Consider the following 18,056-nt stretch of genomic DNA (forward strand, 5'->3'; position numbering starts at 1 on the left):
CATGAAGGCCCCTGCTCAGTTCCTGGGGCTCCTGCTGCTCTGGATTACAGGTAAGGAAAGACTATGCTGAGGATCTCCTCAGTCAGCTGTAGTCAGTGATGCTTGGCTGTTTATGAAGCTTTCTTATAACATGCTTGATTCTTTGTATACTTATTACTTTTCCAATGGCAGGTACCAAATGTGATATCCAGATGACCCAGTCTCCATCCACTTTGTCTGCATCTCCTGGAGACACAGTCTCCATCACTTGCCGGGCCAGTCAGGGCATTAACAATTGGTTAAGCTGGTACCAGCAGAAACCAGGGGGAGCTCCAAAGCTCCTGATCTATGGTGCAAAGTATTTACAATCCGGGATCCCCTCCAGATTTAGTGGCAGTGGATCTGGGACAGAGTTCACTCTCACCATCAGTAGTCTGCAGCCTGAAGACATTGCCACTTATTACTGTCAACAGTATTATGATAACACACCCACAGTGATACAAGCCATAACATAAACCTCCAGGAAGCAGAAGTGTGAGCCTGGGCTGTCCCAGCTGCTTTCCTCATGGTTCCTCTTGCAAGAGCTGTCTGAGAATCATCGGACAGGAATCTTTCTCAGGATATCCTGGACCAGCGAGTCTCTGTGTCTCAATCTTTGGAGTAAGTGTAATTATAGATGTGCGATACTGGCACTGGGCTGAATGTTAAATATTAAAATGACATTCCAGACTATAAACATGGAAATACTCTGACTTTATTCAGGCTTTTAAATTTTTGAATACATATTCACAATGTGCACAGAGACACTTCGAAGTTACTTCAAAACTTTTATTCTGAGATTTTTCAATACTTCATGCATGAATTTCATCAGCAAGTAAAGACAGTTTGCCACTTCCTTTTTCTGCTTCAGGTCTTTTGTGCTTTTTCCAATTAGTTGTAGCTTTTCTTATTGCATTTGGAGAACCTCAGTACAATATTAGGTACAGAAGATAATAGTGAGCATTTCATACTTTAATACAACTTAAGTGGTAAAATGCTAAATAACTATATCAATGAGTACAAAGTTTGTTTCAGAGTTTGCCTATTTATTAAAACAGGTATTTTCCATTATTCCTGGCCTGCTGATATGTCATGGATAGCTTTTGACTCTATTAGAAATATTTTTCACATAAATGGAGATAGCCTATAATTTTCCTCTTTAACTCAATCAGAATGATGAACTGCAGAGATAAGTTATCTAATTTAAAAGAGTTTTATACTTGTGGAATATATTTGACTTAATCAACATACATTGCCTGAGAAAAATAAGAAAAACGAGAGAGAGAGAGAGAGAGAGAGAGAGAGAGAGAGAGAGAGAGAGAGAGAGAGAGAGAGAGAGAGAGAGAGAGAAGCAAAGTAGGAGGTGGAGATGAATGTTATTTCTATATTCTAAATCCTAGTTCCACTTAGCAATCAAGCTGAAATTACCAAGAGAAACACCGAATACAAACAACCCTGTTGGCACTGGGTATCCAGCCATTCTGTGCTCTCCTGCAAGGTTCACTGAAGGTGAGATGTTTCTTGAGCTTAATCCCTCTGTCCTCCAGACCAGTTCCCACCAAGAATCACAGTGGTGTTCCTAGCTCACTGAATCTTCTCTGTTTAAATCTCAAGAATCTAGCAATCTTGGACAGTCAGCGGAACAACACTGACGTGTTTTATTTATAAAAAGAAAAAGAGAAATCCCAAGATAAAGCAGATCTTCCTTAAGTCAGAAGCCCTCTGATTCTCATATTGACAAGTGAACATATGTATGCAATTTATGCATCATATTTATGTATATATACCTAATGTATAAGATACAGTACATAATAATTAAATATAAATTATATAAAGTTTTTTATGTGTTATTTTTATATATATGATGTATTATTAGGTATTAGTCTATGATTTTTCTGATTTTCTCTATTTTATTGTTTTCACTTTTTTGTAAAGGTGATACATAGAGAGGTTACAATTACAAAAGTAAGGTAATGAGTAGGTTTCTTTTTGAATAGTGTTGCCCTATCCCTCATTATCTCCAATGTCTACCCTGCCAACTACTCCCCCAGCCCAAGCTGTGAAGTTCATTTCCAGTATAGTGTCTAATAAGTATTATTGTCACATTGTTTTGTTATTATATGCTATGTCATTTATGTATCGTCTTAAGACTTACCAAATTTTTTAAGCAATGTATAGGTAAACTCTTCCATTTTATAAAATATTGTCCTATAGATTATAACTTTACATGGAAATATATCCAATTAATCATAAGAAATAACTTGGGAAAAAACTCACTCTGAAAGAGTTTCTATTGTGAGTATTGAAGTTGCCACTACTAAATATCCTGAGTTAAGTGTTAGGGAAAAAGGTATACAAAAAGGTGAATTAAGAGCAAGTAAATCACTTAATATAATTTTTTTCCCAGTCTTTCCATTTCCTGACAAATGGGGCAATCATTCTTTCTGATGGAGGCATAGAATTCCATTGTGTATATATACCACATTTTCTTGATCCATTCATCTACTGAGGGGCATCTGGGTTGGTTCCATATCTTAGCTATAACAAGTTGTTATGTGGAAAAACGAATTTTACAACTTTGTTGGGAGAGGGAGGAGAATTGGGTGGTGGGGGAAAGGTGGGTAGGGATGGGAAGGGGAAACAAAGGAGGAGGCTGCAATGTTGATAAGAAATGTACTCATTATCTTGCCCACGTAATTGTAACTCCTCTGTGCAGTGTTTTCACAATAAAAATTAAAAAAGAGCAAGTAAAAATGACAAATATAGGGCATCTCTCTTTTATAGGCAAGGTTTTAGCAGTGGATATAGGAGGATCTAGATTGAGGAGGTGGGTGTGTTGCCATCGAAGAAAATACTTAGAATTAGGAGATATATGATCCTGTGAGTGAAAATAGCCAAGGAAAAAATTGGCCCATGGATGGAAGAAGGTAAAATCCCAGAGAAAGGTACAGCAATGTGTTCGGCACTACTATAACAGTTACACAAATGAGGATGCTGAAGCAGATAAGTAAGGAACATAGCAGCTGCCACACTCCATAAAGCATGGAAGGGCGGGGCCACCAGGGCACATTGTTTGACCTCAGGCTCACAGGATAGCAGCTGGATTGTGTCTATGGATGTGCATTTTACCCTGAGTCTGCAGAGACATACATGGAATAGAGTGGCACAGAAGAAATGCTTTCTTGAGACGCATGTTGCAGATGGAAAAGGAGAGTTTTATTTTTATTGAGGAATTAGAAGACAGACAGGGAGGACATTCAGAGCCAGAGAACTTAAGCCAAAGTAAAGAGCAGATCACACTGTCCTTTAACACATGCATGGTTGAAGACCAGCCATCCAATGAGCACAACTTGAAGGAGCAGGAAAAACCCAAAGTGGGTTCTAGGTAGACCTGAATTTCAGACTGCTGAGTAGCAAAAATCCATGAGATCACTGTGATTGTTTGGCTCATAACAATTGCTACCAAAGTGGCACTGTGGCTCAAGCAATAGAGTGCTTTCCTTGAACCGAAGAGCTGAGGGAGAGCGCCCAAGCCCAGTGTTCAAGCCCCACAACTGACCAAAAAACAAACAAACAAAAACAATTGCTACATAATGGGCAACTGTTTGATTGGCTGCATAGTTTTAGTGTCTCTGTTTCTTAGGGTTCTCTACAGTAACTTTTGGATAAGATTTTCACCTTGGTTCCTGGGATTTTCATCAGAGTTTTTCTAATATTAGGTTCAAGAAAAATTCACTGCCAATAACTTTGGGTGAGACACATGTAAGTGTATGCTTTTAACATTGCACATGTCAAGTACAAGTCATGACCACTATCATGAATTGACAAGCAAACAAATAAGAAGAATATGAGAAGTCCAGGCCTGGTGATGCATGCCTTGTACTTTCAGATATAAAGGACAAAGAGGTAGAAAGATCTCCATCCAGGGCAGCTCAAACATTTTTTATACATTCCAGATGATACCAGAAAAATGAATTAAAGCAAAATCAGATGGAAGGTGGCTTAGTGGATAGAGTGATGGCCTAGCAATTTGAAGTCCCTGAGTTCTATCTGTAGTACACTCAAAAAGAACTGTGAGATAAAGAGAATAAAAAATGTAATGATACACAAGAAAGATTCTATGCAAATACCATCAGGATAATTTACAGTAAAATGTTGACATATCAATTTGAAATATCAAATCATTGGATGCAAAGTTATCCAAACTATGGAGTAGGTATGTGTCTCCCTGTTTTGTAGTCTAACAGAATCAAAGGCACATCTCCCATGCTGGACACTGATCATTCTGAAACCAGATTTGTAACATTTCAAAATGCAGACTCCCATATTTTGTCTGGCTACTCATTCCCAAATGCCAAATACAGACATAGTGAAAGGCATAAAAAAGGAGGTTTATCATGGTAGCCATGGGAAAGGATCATTTTAATATTTATCTACATCTTTGGATAAATCTTGTGACTCTTATTTCTGTGATTGATAAGCAAAAAGCCAGACATGGAGATGTGGCTCAAGTGCTAGAACACTAACCTTGAGAGAAAAATCCAAACAAGAGTGAGCAGTAGGCCTTGAGTTCAAGACCCTGTTCTAGAACTGAAATAAAAAATATTGAATTTATAGGAATTAGAAGAAATTGAATACATGATTTGTATTGAAGATATTATATGCTTAGTAGGAAATGATAAAGCAATATATTTGGTTCTACTGGTGTTTGAACTTGGGGTTTCCTGCTTATTAGGCTCTATAACTTAAGTCATTTCACCATCAGTTTTTACTTTAGTTTATTTTTCAGATGAGGTCTTGTGATTTTACCTGGCTTGGCCTTCTATTTATTTATTTTTATTGTGAGAATACTGTACAGAGGAGTTACAATTACATGGGCAAGATAGTGAGTACATTTCTTATCAAGCATTGTTGCCTCCTTGTTGTTTCCCCTTCCCATTCCTTCCCATACTCCTCCCCTCCCCCCATCCGATCCTCCGCTCAACCCCACCAAAGTTGTTAGGTTCATTTTTTGACATAAAGACTTGTACATTTCATTGTTGCAATGGGTCTACCTGTATCCCTAGTTAAACCATTTGTTTATTTCCCTTCCCCTAGACAAATTATACCAGCATCAAATACAGTGAAAGTATGAGTTATACTATGGGGGAGGGACATACAAAGCAACAAAGAAATAATCTTATAAATACAGTAGAAACAATTGCATGAAAGGAAAAAAAACCACATTTGAATACTTATCTTGGGATTCATCCCCCTAACATCACCTTATCTGACCTTTTCTGCTTGACTCAGACATATACTAGTTATTGCAAATAAGATAAGAAGGATGGTCAATAGACACATGAAGAAATGCTCAACCTCTCTAGCATAAAAGAAATGTAAATCAAAACGACATTGAGATACCATCTCAGCCCAGTTAGAATGGCTATAATCAAGAACTCTAATAACAACAGATGCTGGAGGGGATGTGGACAAAAGGGAACCTTACTTCATTGTTGGTGGGAATGTAAACTTGTTCAACCACTTTGGAAAGCAGTATGGAGGTTCCTTAAGAGACTCCACATATCCCCTATGACCCAGCAATCCCACTTTTGGACATTTACCCAAATGTTTACAAACAAGACCACACTAAAGCTATCAGCACGACTATGTTTATTGCAGCACTATTTACCATAGCTAAGATATGGAACCAACCCAAATGCCCCTCAGTAGATGAATGGATCAAGAAATGTGGTATATATACACAATGGAATTCTATGCCTCCATCAGAAAAATGACATTGCCCCGTTTGTTAGGAAATTGAAAGACTTTGAAAAAATTATATTAAGTGAAGTAAGCCAGGCCCAAAGAAACATAGGTCCCATCATTTTCCTTATTTGCAACAACTAATATATGTCTGAGTCAAGCAGAAAAGGTCAGATAAGTTGATGTTAGGGAAATGAACCCTAAGATATGTATTCAAAGGATTTTTTCATTCATGTGATTTTTTCTAACATATTTATGAGATGATTGCTTTGTTGCTTTGTATGTCTCTCCCCCACAGTATAACCCCTGCTTTCACTGTATTTGATGTTGGTATAATTTGTGGAGGGGAAGGTCAAAAACAAATAGTTTAAGGGATACAGATGGACCCATTGCAATAATAAAATGTACAAGTCGTTATGTTGAAAAATGAACTTTACAACTTTGGTGGGGGATGGAGAGATGAGGAGGATACATTGGTGGGGGCCTGGGGGAAGAGGATGGGAAGGGATAGGAAGGGGAAACTAAGGAGGAGGCTACAATGCTTGATAAGAAATGTACTCATTATCTTGGCCATGTAATTGTAACCCCTCTGTTCAGTGTTTTCACAATAAAAAAATAATTATTTGTACGTTTCTGGATCCGTCCTTTTCAGAATGATTTACTTTTATAAAAGGCTAGCATGAAAAGCATTTTGTGAACAACATGGAAATCACAATAATAAAAATCACAGGATATAAAGTTATTTGGTTCTCTGGCTTCAAGTGACAACCATTTTCTGCTAGCTCAGTTGCACTACTCTTGTCAGGTAGACCTTACTGAAACCTGAGCACATTATGGACAACAGATATGTACTAAGAGATGAAAATCTGTCAGCCCTGCTGCTGTTTGCCCCGTTACTATCTCCTGCTGATTTGCATGTGCCAGAACACAACACAGTACATTATAACTTCATAACAGGCTGCTCACACCCTGTGCAGCAGTCAGTACCAGTCTGTATCAGTGAGCACACAGAATGTTTTAAAAATAGTATTAGCATAGAGGAACTGTACAAAGGGCTTTCATTGGGATATTTACAAGAAGATTATAATATACATTGATCAAAAATTAAAAATATATACTACTCTTTATTCTTCTTTTTTTTTGGGGGGGGCGTCCGGTCATGGGACCTGAACTCTGGGCCTGGGCACTGTCCCTCAGCTCTTCAGCTCAAGGCTAGTGCTCTACCACTTGAGCCACAGTACCACTTCTGGCTTTTTACTTTTTGCTTATATGGTGCTGAGGAATCGAACCCAGGCATGCAAGGCAAGTGCTCTACTACTGAGCCACCTTCCAGTCCTCTTTATATTCACATACATTTATATGACTTATATGCAAACATTTATATGATATATATGCATATATGTCACATATTCCATATAGGACACCCAGGTCACATATGTCATATGTGTTGCATACATTACATGTGTCACACATGCCACATATTTTTCATATGCATGTTACATATGCTATATAGCTCACACATCAAATATGTCACATATGTTTCATATGTGTCAGGTATCAACATGTGCATTATTGACACGTTAATATGCTAACATATATGGATGCATTGTCCTATATACTTTAATGACATATGTATGTATTCTATGTATATGTTTCATGTATATATAGTGTTCTGTATATATATCATAATATTCTCTATACAAAGAGACTATATTATATTGTGTTGTAATATATAATACATTCTTCTACTGAATTTATTAATTATCACCATCTCCTTTTACTTTTCACTCTACCTGATGGCCCTTCAACATTTATCCATTTATTTACTTTTTAAATATAATTTTGTTGTAAAAGTGATATACAGTGGTGTTATATTTACATATGTAAGGTAATGAGTACATTTCTTGTTGAACATTTTACCCCATCCCTCAATATCTTCCACTTTCCTTCCCACCTGACTACACTTCCCCACAAGATGTAAAGTTCATTTCCAATTTAGTGTTTGTGGGTATTGTTGTGGCAATGGTTCACCAGTTGTCCTTTTTCACTATTTTTAATTCCCTTTTCCTTACCCAAATCACTTGGAGTTTTAATTTAATATTTCTTCTGAATTATTTTCTGAGCACTGAATTATTTTCAAAGTAGCACTCACTTTCATTTCTGTGTTGATTTCATTTCTGTATGTATATGTTTATATTTCTTTTATAACTCCCTACTTACTGGCTCCTTTCACTAGAATGAGACTTAGGTTTAAACAATTATAAAATGATAACCAGTTTCAAGTTTGTTAACCTGAGTAACAAAAGTTAAAATTCACAGATCTGAAAAATTATTACTGAAAACAGGAAAAACATTGTGGGGATATAAAATATTTTCTGTAATTTGATCTCCTCATCATTATTTGTTGTCTTTCATAGAGATCATTGCCAATAATTTTGACCTATAAAGCCAAAATAGTTTTTATGCAATTATCACTTGTCAGCTTTTTAAAATGTCATGTTTAGCTAAATTTCTCAAAAGAGACGTTAAGGTTAGCTTTATTGCAGAACGCTATCTGGAGTTAGATTTGTTTGTTGATGTTGCTTTTCAATTAGGAATGATCTACATTTTATTAGTATTTATTTATTTTTAAGAGCTGAGGTTGACCATATGTCCTCTCATTTATTAGAATGGTCCTTGATTATTTAGGCCATGCACCCAAAAATGCTTTTAGAGGACATTTTGGAGATAGGTCTTATGACCATTTTTTCTTAGACTGGCCTTCAATCAGGATCCTTCAGATCTCAGCCTCCTAAGCAGCCAGGGCTACAAGCCTGATCTCTGCCTCCCAGCATCAGTCTAGAGTTCCCATTGCTCTAGCACTTGTGTTCAGGTGTGTGAGCATTGTTCCGAAGTGAACTGAGGGAGGCACTATTTTCCAGAAGATGGTTATTCTAGCCTCAAATGCAGTAGGGAGAAATGGAGCATTATCACATTGTTTCCCTGTTGAAATGATTAGCCATGCAAGGTTCTTACACCTGTAGGCAGTTATCATTATTAAGTGAAGCCCAGGAAAATGTGAGCCACAAGCTAATTGTAAACAGAACTCTGTGCATCCTGGCTTGGACCCAATAGTACTATGCAAATCATGTGATGATGTGAAAGAAAAGTGCAAGTGTGGTAAATCTTGGAAAGGGAGACAAAAATGGAGTTTTCCCAAGAATTGTCAGAATGGTTAAGATTGGCATAGTAAGTGCAAGATTCTCACTAATATTCACCAAAATTTTCAGTAGTTAAATACATTAATCATTAACTAAACTCTTCCAACTGATACACCATGTGAAACATGATATGGTTGGTACCAGAATAGTTGATTACAAAAATAAGGGAAGCAATACTTCTTGTGTTACCTCATGCAAAATATTTAAGTCATTGGACAGGATGAGAACAGAGTGCAGGGTTTATGGCTTTGTCTTAGCCCCTTGTTTGAGTTTTAAAGTCATGTTTAAGTTCCTCTTCTTCAGTACATATCAGTTCCAGACATCAGAGCAGACTTCTGATATCTCTCTCAGTACAAGCACCACTGCAGAACCTTGAGTCACCACATGCTCAGGAGCCATCTTTGTCACTGCTACTCAGGTCAAGCAGACTATCCTGTCCCAGTTCAAGTCCTCCCTATGCCTGCCACTGACAAGTCTAAGGTTCCACACCTCCCCCTGGTGGTCAAAGGTGAAACAGCAGCAGGTCTCAAGTTGTACAGCTGTTCATTTATTCCTATCATCAACACAAAGGAATTATTTAAGGTTATACACTGATAGTTATTATGAACAATCGACAACAGTGAAGTCATGAGCACCTCTAAGAAAATCAATGATCTCACAGAATTTTCATTTTAATGAGACTGACAGAAATCAAATGAACAAATCTTGTTTCTATGGCTGCTCCTAACTTACTCCTTTGGGATTCTCATCCTCTTTCTCAATGTTGTTGTAGCTTTTGAAATTAAGGCCTGGATGCTGTGGCTGAGGTTTTCTCCTCAAAGATAGCATTGAATACTTGATCCACAGTTTCACTATTGGCTTTTGTTGAATAATTGGAGGTAAGAGTCTCACAGAGGTTTGTGTGTGAGCTGGCATTGACCTGTGATCCTCACAGCTCAGTTTCCTAAGTAGCTAGAATCACAGGTCTGAGTCACTGGTCCCGAGTGTATTCTCCCACTTTCAGCAAGGTCCTTAAATCAGGGCACATGGTATTGGACTTCCAGTTCCATTTATTGTCTTCTAATTTATCATAATGAAAAGAGAAATAGACAAGAAGTTGAACAATTATATTTCATGGAAATTAAACTCAACTCTGTGCTCACTAGTGGCCAGTTATCCAAACTAAGGCAAACGTCTTCTAATCCATCATGTGTGTACTGGAAATAAGTTAAAATTGAACATCTGTGGTTCATTAAATATATCCCGTGTAATCTCACTGAAGCCTATTTAACAAACCCATATTCTGAATAAGGATATTAATTTTTCATTCCATCATGTCCCTGCAATTGGAAATCAGCAAACACTCAGATGAGTAACATGAACCAGACCCTGACTCTTTATTCAAAAGAAACCTTGAACCTGCTGTAAGAGTATCTTGGGCCATTTTTAGTATCTCTGTTAATGAAGGGAACCAATCTTCATTTTAAGTGATTTGTTCACAGGCATAGGGAGAGAAATTATGTTTGATTTCGCTCTGATTCATAATGATACTTCCTTCAAATTGTAACTTACTTTCCTTCTTTAATCAAAACTCATGGCCTTGGTCATAGATGAAACAATGGACATATATGTATGATCTTCCAATGCATCTGTTATGCACTTTAGAGCTCTTACTACAAACAGCTATTATTGTCTGTAGGCAGTTTGATTTTAAGGATGTTTAATTTAATCCCACTGCAGGACAGCTGATTTGCCTGTTTGAGAAGTCATTCCCTCGGCAGTGATTGTCTCCTGCATTTGTCCAAGTTGATCTTACCTGTCTTGACCTCATGGAGAGAAACAGATCCTAGTGGTAGATAGAAGCCTGTGCATGGCAAGGAGAATACACAGTTCTACAATTTGTTAACAACAAGGAAAAACCTTCTCCTAATTACAGAAATAGGACACAGGAGGACAGAGGAGAGAGGTAGGAAAAAATCATATCTTGCTATAACAAATGAACCCCTGGATTAAGTTTTGTTTGAGCTTCCTCCTTGAATTACCTTTTGTTTCTCCATTCTTCTATAAACTGAAATCTCTGCCTACTGCCAGTGAAATATTGCCACATGATGAGTAAGTTCTAATGGAGGAATATATGTTATTTTGCATCCTATTGTGTAGGAAAAAAACACGATATAATCATGGTCTTATCATTCTTAGTGACTGCACAGCAGCCATGTTTCTGAATGTCTCTCAAACTAGATTCATGGAATTTTCCCCCAGGTTATATTCAGTAGTGCATGTATGTGAGCAAAGTCCAGAAGTGCCACTGTGTTCTTTGTATGGTGACTGTCAACAGACCCACAGTTTGAATCATCATTACTAGTGATCTTCATCTCAATTCTAGACTAGGTGATGGCTGCCAGATTTCTCTGCTATAGAACAATTTTTCCCTTTTGCAATTTATGAAAATGTGTGGGGAAGATTTGATCATTATAGAATATCACATTTCTCCACAAAAAAATAGAATATCACATTTCTTATGAAAATACCATGGTGAATCCAAGGGTTTACAATTTATTTAATGGTGTATATTACTGTTTATATGGTATTCAAAATCCCTTGAAATTGGCCAGTGGGCATCCCTTGCTAGCTGATTCTCTCCACTTTTTCCTTTACCTCTCATACCAGGAATTTTTTTTGTGTTTGGCACAAAATGGTCCAAAATTATCTTACACTTTCTTAGTTTTGATTTAAAAATTCAATTATTTCCACAAGGGTCACTTGTTTCATTTACTGGAGAAAGTTTACAGGTACATTTGTGATGGTGCTATCTATTCATGGAACTACAGCATCATTACTTCTAGACTGTGAAAAATTATCCATACACATATTCATTCATCTAGTCTTATATGTACATACATATATGTGTGAATTTATGGTGATTTCTCCACCTGCATGCACAGCAGTAGGTTATTCTGAAATACATTCTTAGACAAAGTTCTCCTGTAATTAGATTACAATTCTTTGCTTCAAGAGTAGTGCTGTAAGCTCCATTGATCCCTCATGAATTTAGCCACATGATCAACTTTTTTAAATGATGAGAAACACCAGCTGTCACTGTCACTTACATGATCATAGCATACATTCCCCTCACATATTTGCTCATATATTACTCACACTGGCATAACACTGCTGAGATGAGTCAACTTTGCATCCCATGCAGTAGTGACTTGTGGGCCCTGACAACTGCACAGGCCCAAATGGATGTCCTCGTGTCTCATTCCACCTCAGCACCTTCAGTGCAGCCAGCAATGATCTTTCTCCCCAGCATAGACAATCAGCTCTCCTCACTCTTGCTTCTAAGCCCATGTTGCCTCCTGTTAATATGGATGACATTTCCATGTACTGCTGGCTCCTGGATTCTGTTCAAAAATTCTGACATGATCTTCCTTTCTATGGTTCTACTTGCTCTACTTGAGCCCAATATCTTTAACCCAGCTGTTAAACACAGTGTTCTCTTCTCAAATAGAAGACACCACCAGATGAAGGGAATATATGTAGGTTTAGGCAACTCAGTAGGCTTCAGCATAACCAGAGTTTATTCTTCTTTTCAAGGAGAATCTCTGATTCAAACACAGTGGCTTTCATTAAGATGTTTAAAACCCAGAAGGATTATGAAGACCTCAATAATGGACATTATAAATTATACACACCCCTAGGATGGTGGAAAAGATTGATCAGGTTTGAAGAGAAGAAAATGTCTTGCTTTTATGTATCTGCTGATGCAAGAAATTCAGAGATATAGGAGAAAACAAGGCTGTGCTGCACAATTCACAAGTTTAACTACTTTCCAATCAATGTAATAGCTCCACATTCTTATTTCATCTCTAAGGATCGCATTACAGGACAGCAGTGCTGACAACTTACCACATAAAGATGATCAGAGAATCAGAGCAATTACCAAAATTCCTGCTCTCGATAATAAAGGCCTGTGCCAAATGAGTGTTGTGCAAACGTCTATAAATTTCTGGAACTAACCTTTTAATGGATAGGTCTTGTCTTAGATAAAGAAATAAAAAGAAAAGAGACTTTTATCCTCAATGGGATCAGTGGTGTGCTCCATCCACAGGAAAGAAATGTGCTGATTCTCTTCTGTGGCTACAATACAGTCTGTTGCCTAATCTAAATCTCCTGAGACTCAAAGTTGTGTAGATCTACTGAGGTGAGGCAGCCGTACAGTTGTGTTTAACCTTGTCCAGATGCTGATGATTTGCATGTGCCAGCAGCACAGTCCACTGCCCTCAGGACTTCTTCATAGGCTGCTCATAGTCGGTGTAGCAGTCTGTCCCAGTCAGCACACAACATGGACGTGAGGATCCCTGCTCAGCTTCTGGGGCTCCTGCTGCTCTGGCTCCCAGGTAAGGATAAAGAATATTGGGCATTAAAATTCCTCAGTGTGATCCATGATGCTTTACTCTTCAGGAGAGCTTTCTTATAATTCGGGTAATAATGTGGATATTTGTTTCATGTTTCCCCTGCCAGATGCGAGGTGTGACATCCAGATGACCCAGTCCACATCCACCTTGTCTGCATCTGTAGGAGGCACAGCCACCATCACTTGCAGAGCCAGTGGAAACATTTATAGCAGTTTAGCCTGGTACCAGCAGAAACTAGGGAAAGCCCCTAAACTCCTGATCTATGGTAGTAGTATTTTGGCATCTGGCCATCCAGGTTCAGTGGCAGTGGATATGGAACAGAGTTCACTCTCACCATCAGCAGCCTGCAGCCTGAAGATGTTGCCACTTATTACTGTCAACAGTATAGCAACTCTCCTCCCACAGTGATATAAGCCATGACAAAAACCTCCCAGGGAAGCAGAAGTGAGAGGCTGGGCTGCCCCAGCTGCTCCTCCTAGTGCCTCCACCTGCTGACAGAGCTGCTCATATATAGACAATATAGACGTGAAGAGTGTTAATTGTGTCAACAGTTGAGGTTTGTAAAACAATAACACAAGTAATAGATATTCTAAGCAGCAATTTTTATGTTATTTTTATTGTCAGTCTTGGGGCTTGAGTTCTTTGGCTCAATGTTAGCACTCCAACATATTGAGCCACAGTTCCATTTCTAGTATTCTGGTGGTTAATTGGAGCTAAGAGTCTCACAAAGTCTCCTGCGCAGGCCAGCTTTGAACAAGGATCATGAGATATCAACTTCCAGAATAACTAGTATTATATGTATGAGCTACCGTCAGGAATTGTTTAATATGAAGGACAGATTCATTGCTTCAGATTTTAGTCATTACTTCTCTGGTATCTATTGTATTAACATATTTTAGCAGTATCTATTAATAACATTCTGGGATTCTCCATATACATCTATTATGTACATTGATCATGTCCTTCTACTTTTCCCCTGTGCTCACCCTCCGGCCTCCTGAACTGGAACCCTTTTCAGGCCCACATAATTACTCTTCTATTTTAATTGTTTTAAGTTTGTTTGAATGAGAAAGACCATACATAATGCCTTTAGTTTTGCCTGTTTTAACAGAATGTCCTCCTGTTCCATTCATTTTGCTGCGGATTACAGGATTTCATGTTTCTTTATATATGTTGTTTATATGTATATATATGTATATATGTATAATCTATATATATACATATACACAGACATACATACATATATGGACCAGTTCATCACTACTTTCTAATCGATTCTAGGACAATTGATCAATTTCAAATTTTCTCTAGTGATAACAGTATCACAGTAAATCTATATATGCAGAAATTCCTTTATAAACATCACTTTTGTATGTTGGCTTTATTTCCTTCACATGTATTCCGGGAGTGAGGTAGCCAAATCATCTGGTATGTCTCTTTTTAGGTATTTTAGTAACTTCCTTACTGTCTCCATACTGACTATGCTAACTTGCATTCCTACAAACTAAGTTTGCTTTGTGTTGAAAGAGAGTTTAAAGGGAGAGGGGAGTGATGTCTGATCTCCCAATCCGCTCAACCTTCTCTGTTGGATCACATCATTTCACATTTTTCTGTTCTGTTCTAATTTAACCACAGACAACAAAGTAACAGTGTATTAAATCATGTAGTTAAACACTTACAGATCTGGTCTTAAAGGAAGATGTGGGGAACCTAGATTGTGGAGATTTAGTAAGGAAAAACATGGGTGCCATATGTAATCTGTCAGTAGTTATTTTTATACATTTTTATTGTAAAAATTCTGAGCATTGATGCCTCCTCCTTTATGTTTCCCCTACCATCCCTTCCTTCCCCGCCTCCTCAACTACTCCCCCACCCCTCCTTCCGCCCCCCCGAAAGTTGTAAAGTTCACTTTCAACATAGTGTGTTGTACATCTCATTGTTACAATGGGTCAACCTATATCCCTATTTAAACATTTTGTTTGTCCCTTCCCCTCCCCAAATTAGAAAAATGTATATACAAGATGCAGGGCACCAAAATAAAATACAGTGAAAACGGGTTATTCCGTGGGGAAGGAACATACCAATGAAACAAACAAAATCACATAGTACATTATACATACATTATAAACAATAGCAAGAAAGAAAAAAAAATATTTGTGTCCCTATCTTGGGGTTCATTTCGCTTAATATCATCTTATATGGTCATATCTACATAGCTTTTGAACTTATCTGCTTATCTTAAACTTATAGTAGTTATTGCAAATAAGAAGATTATTATTTTCTTTAAAAGTCTATAAATGAAATACTACTTTGGTTTCACCATTATAATTTAGTCCTGGGATTACACTTGAGACTTCTGAAGGAGAACCACCAAGTGGGTTTGGGTTTCCCTATCATCTGAATTGAGGTAAGTAATTTTGTCTTGTAAAGAATATGTTTGCAATGTATTCTGTGGTCATGTATTTCTCCTGATGTTTCACAAAATGTGAATTTGTATATGGAAAAATGTGCATTGCATCTATATCCAAGATCAGATTGGTGGTTTGGGATAACAGAATGAACAGAATGGATGAATCCTCAAGAAGTACAAATGATGATATAGTCCATACAGGAAAGGCTGCAGGCCCAGAGCCCTGGTTTCTGGTAGCTGTACTGCTGCAGAGTTGTAAACCTTCCGATTTACAGGAATATCCTTCTTCCCTAGGGAGTCGCCTGAAACTGAAGCCACAGGTGTTGGAGATACTTCTGCAGGCTCAATTAGCAGTGGCCGTGTTGGATCTGTTTCTTGAAGCTTTTCAGAAATCTACTCGATAACATTTCCTAAGACTGTGTAATTTGAATTCCAGAATATGCACTTTTCTGCCTATTATTCATATTTACAACTATCAGCAAGAGTAGCCATTCCATACAGGATCAAGGGAAGCCAGTTTACTCCAAGAACATCACCTACACATTTTGTTGCTAATCAAGATACTATCTAGTGGACCTGCCAGAAGTGGGCAGTTTTGCAGGCTTTCAAACCTGAAGTCAAACAAGAATAGAGGAGCAACTGAGTTCTCTTTCCTGCAGCAGGGTTGGCCCCACTGTGGACCTGGGGAATGGACTACTGCTGTGATCTATCCTATGAACAGGATGGATCCAATGAAGAAACACAGAGTCTATGAAATTTAGGCTTGAACTTTTTAGTTTGAAACTTTTGTTGCCACACGGTAATGATGATGAAAATAATTGATACCTTGTAAATTATGTTTTTATCATTTTAAGCATTTGCATAAGAAGTTATCATTCTCCAAATCAGTTTAGGAGTTCAATACATCTTGTCAGCCCTTCCATCATTCTCCCCAATTCTCACAAGGAAATTTGATATTTGAATTGTCCACTCTGTCAGAATGACTGAAGGAAAACTATGTCAGAGGTCTAATTTCTGGGAGCAATGAAATATATTAAAGGGTGATACCACTTTTTCTGGGTTTCCAAATTCTTTCTGGTTGATAAGACGCTCTGATTATTGTTGTGACATTATAAGGCTCCAATTGAAATAGAAGATAGGGACTTGAATGAAGACACTGCATTTTTCATAGGGTCCTTCATGATCCATTAGGTGTCAGGACTTTCTGGCATTCTTACATTCCTAGTGGAACTTTTGATCTCTCTCTTCCTCTCTATGTTTCCAAACTCAGTGATGTGATGTTGATTTGAATCTGACTTGGGAGTCATTGTTTTGCAATAGATCATGACTAGTCCAGGGTTTTAGGTTTATCCTAATCCTGGTTCCTTCTTGCTTGGCTGGAAGAAGTGAAAATTAATTTCTCTTTGACAAATATGTTTAGCATTAGTAAGAACTTCTAGGTTGCTGAATAAGGCCACACTCAAAGGACAGAATATGGAGGCCCCTAAACTAAGAGCAATACTTAGGCAATTATTAGGTGGGCATTAAGAAACATTTGGCTTTTTAAGGGTCATATCCTTGAGGAAACAGTATTATCTTGGACATTTGTAGAAAAGTGATTTGTCTTACAAAGGAAGAATGATTTTAGCATATGGTTAAGGAATTTTATTTTGTATTGCAAATTATTTGAAACAATTTTACTCTTACAGATGGGTTGTAAGTGTCGTAAAAATTGCATTTTCTTCTCATTCATTTCAGAATATGCCCTCATAGTTTTACAGCCTAAACATTTCTTAAAAACAGGGCATTTTCTTATCTGACCCAATAAAATTATGGTATCTGCAATAAAATGATGGTATCCTAAATCATGCCCTGTGGACTGCAAGACCATTTTGACTTTGACAATTGTAACAACATTTGTGACAAAAGGACCCACTTACAGGTTGCCTTTACTGGCCTAGATCTCAGTCTGCTTTTAATTCAGAACAGTTTTGCGGACCTTCCTTGAATATCATGATCTGGCTCTTTTACACATTACATACCCATCAACTTCTTAGACTCATGTGGTTTCTATCACTACACAATTACAAATCTGAATGTTCATTAGAAACATTTTATATGTTCATATTGTATTTCTACCATATTTTCCTGCTTTAACTCCGTTTTTTTTCTCTCTATCCCATGAGTCCCCATACTCAGAGAGGACCTACTTTACCATTCCATCATTAATTTTGTTTCCCAATTTTTAATGTTTAAGCAGTCGTACAAAAGAATTGCCATTTTAAAAAGCAGGTTCTAAATACAATG

General features: G+C 37.5%; 1 pseudogene; it reads left to right on the plus strand.

Moving 5' to 3' along the window:
- Positions 1-16,879, plus strand: LOC138804202 (immunoglobulin kappa variable 1-27-like; annotated as a pseudogene).
- The last annotated feature ends 1,177 nt before the right edge of the window (positions 16,880-18,056 follow it).

This window comes from Dipodomys merriami, unplaced genomic scaffold, assembly GCF_024711535.1.
Source record: "Dipodomys merriami isolate MVZ:Mamm:240054 unplaced genomic scaffold, mDipMer1.0.p SCAF_36, whole genome shotgun sequence".
Lineage (NCBI taxonomy): Eukaryota > Metazoa > Chordata > Mammalia > Rodentia > Heteromyidae > Dipodomys > Dipodomys merriami.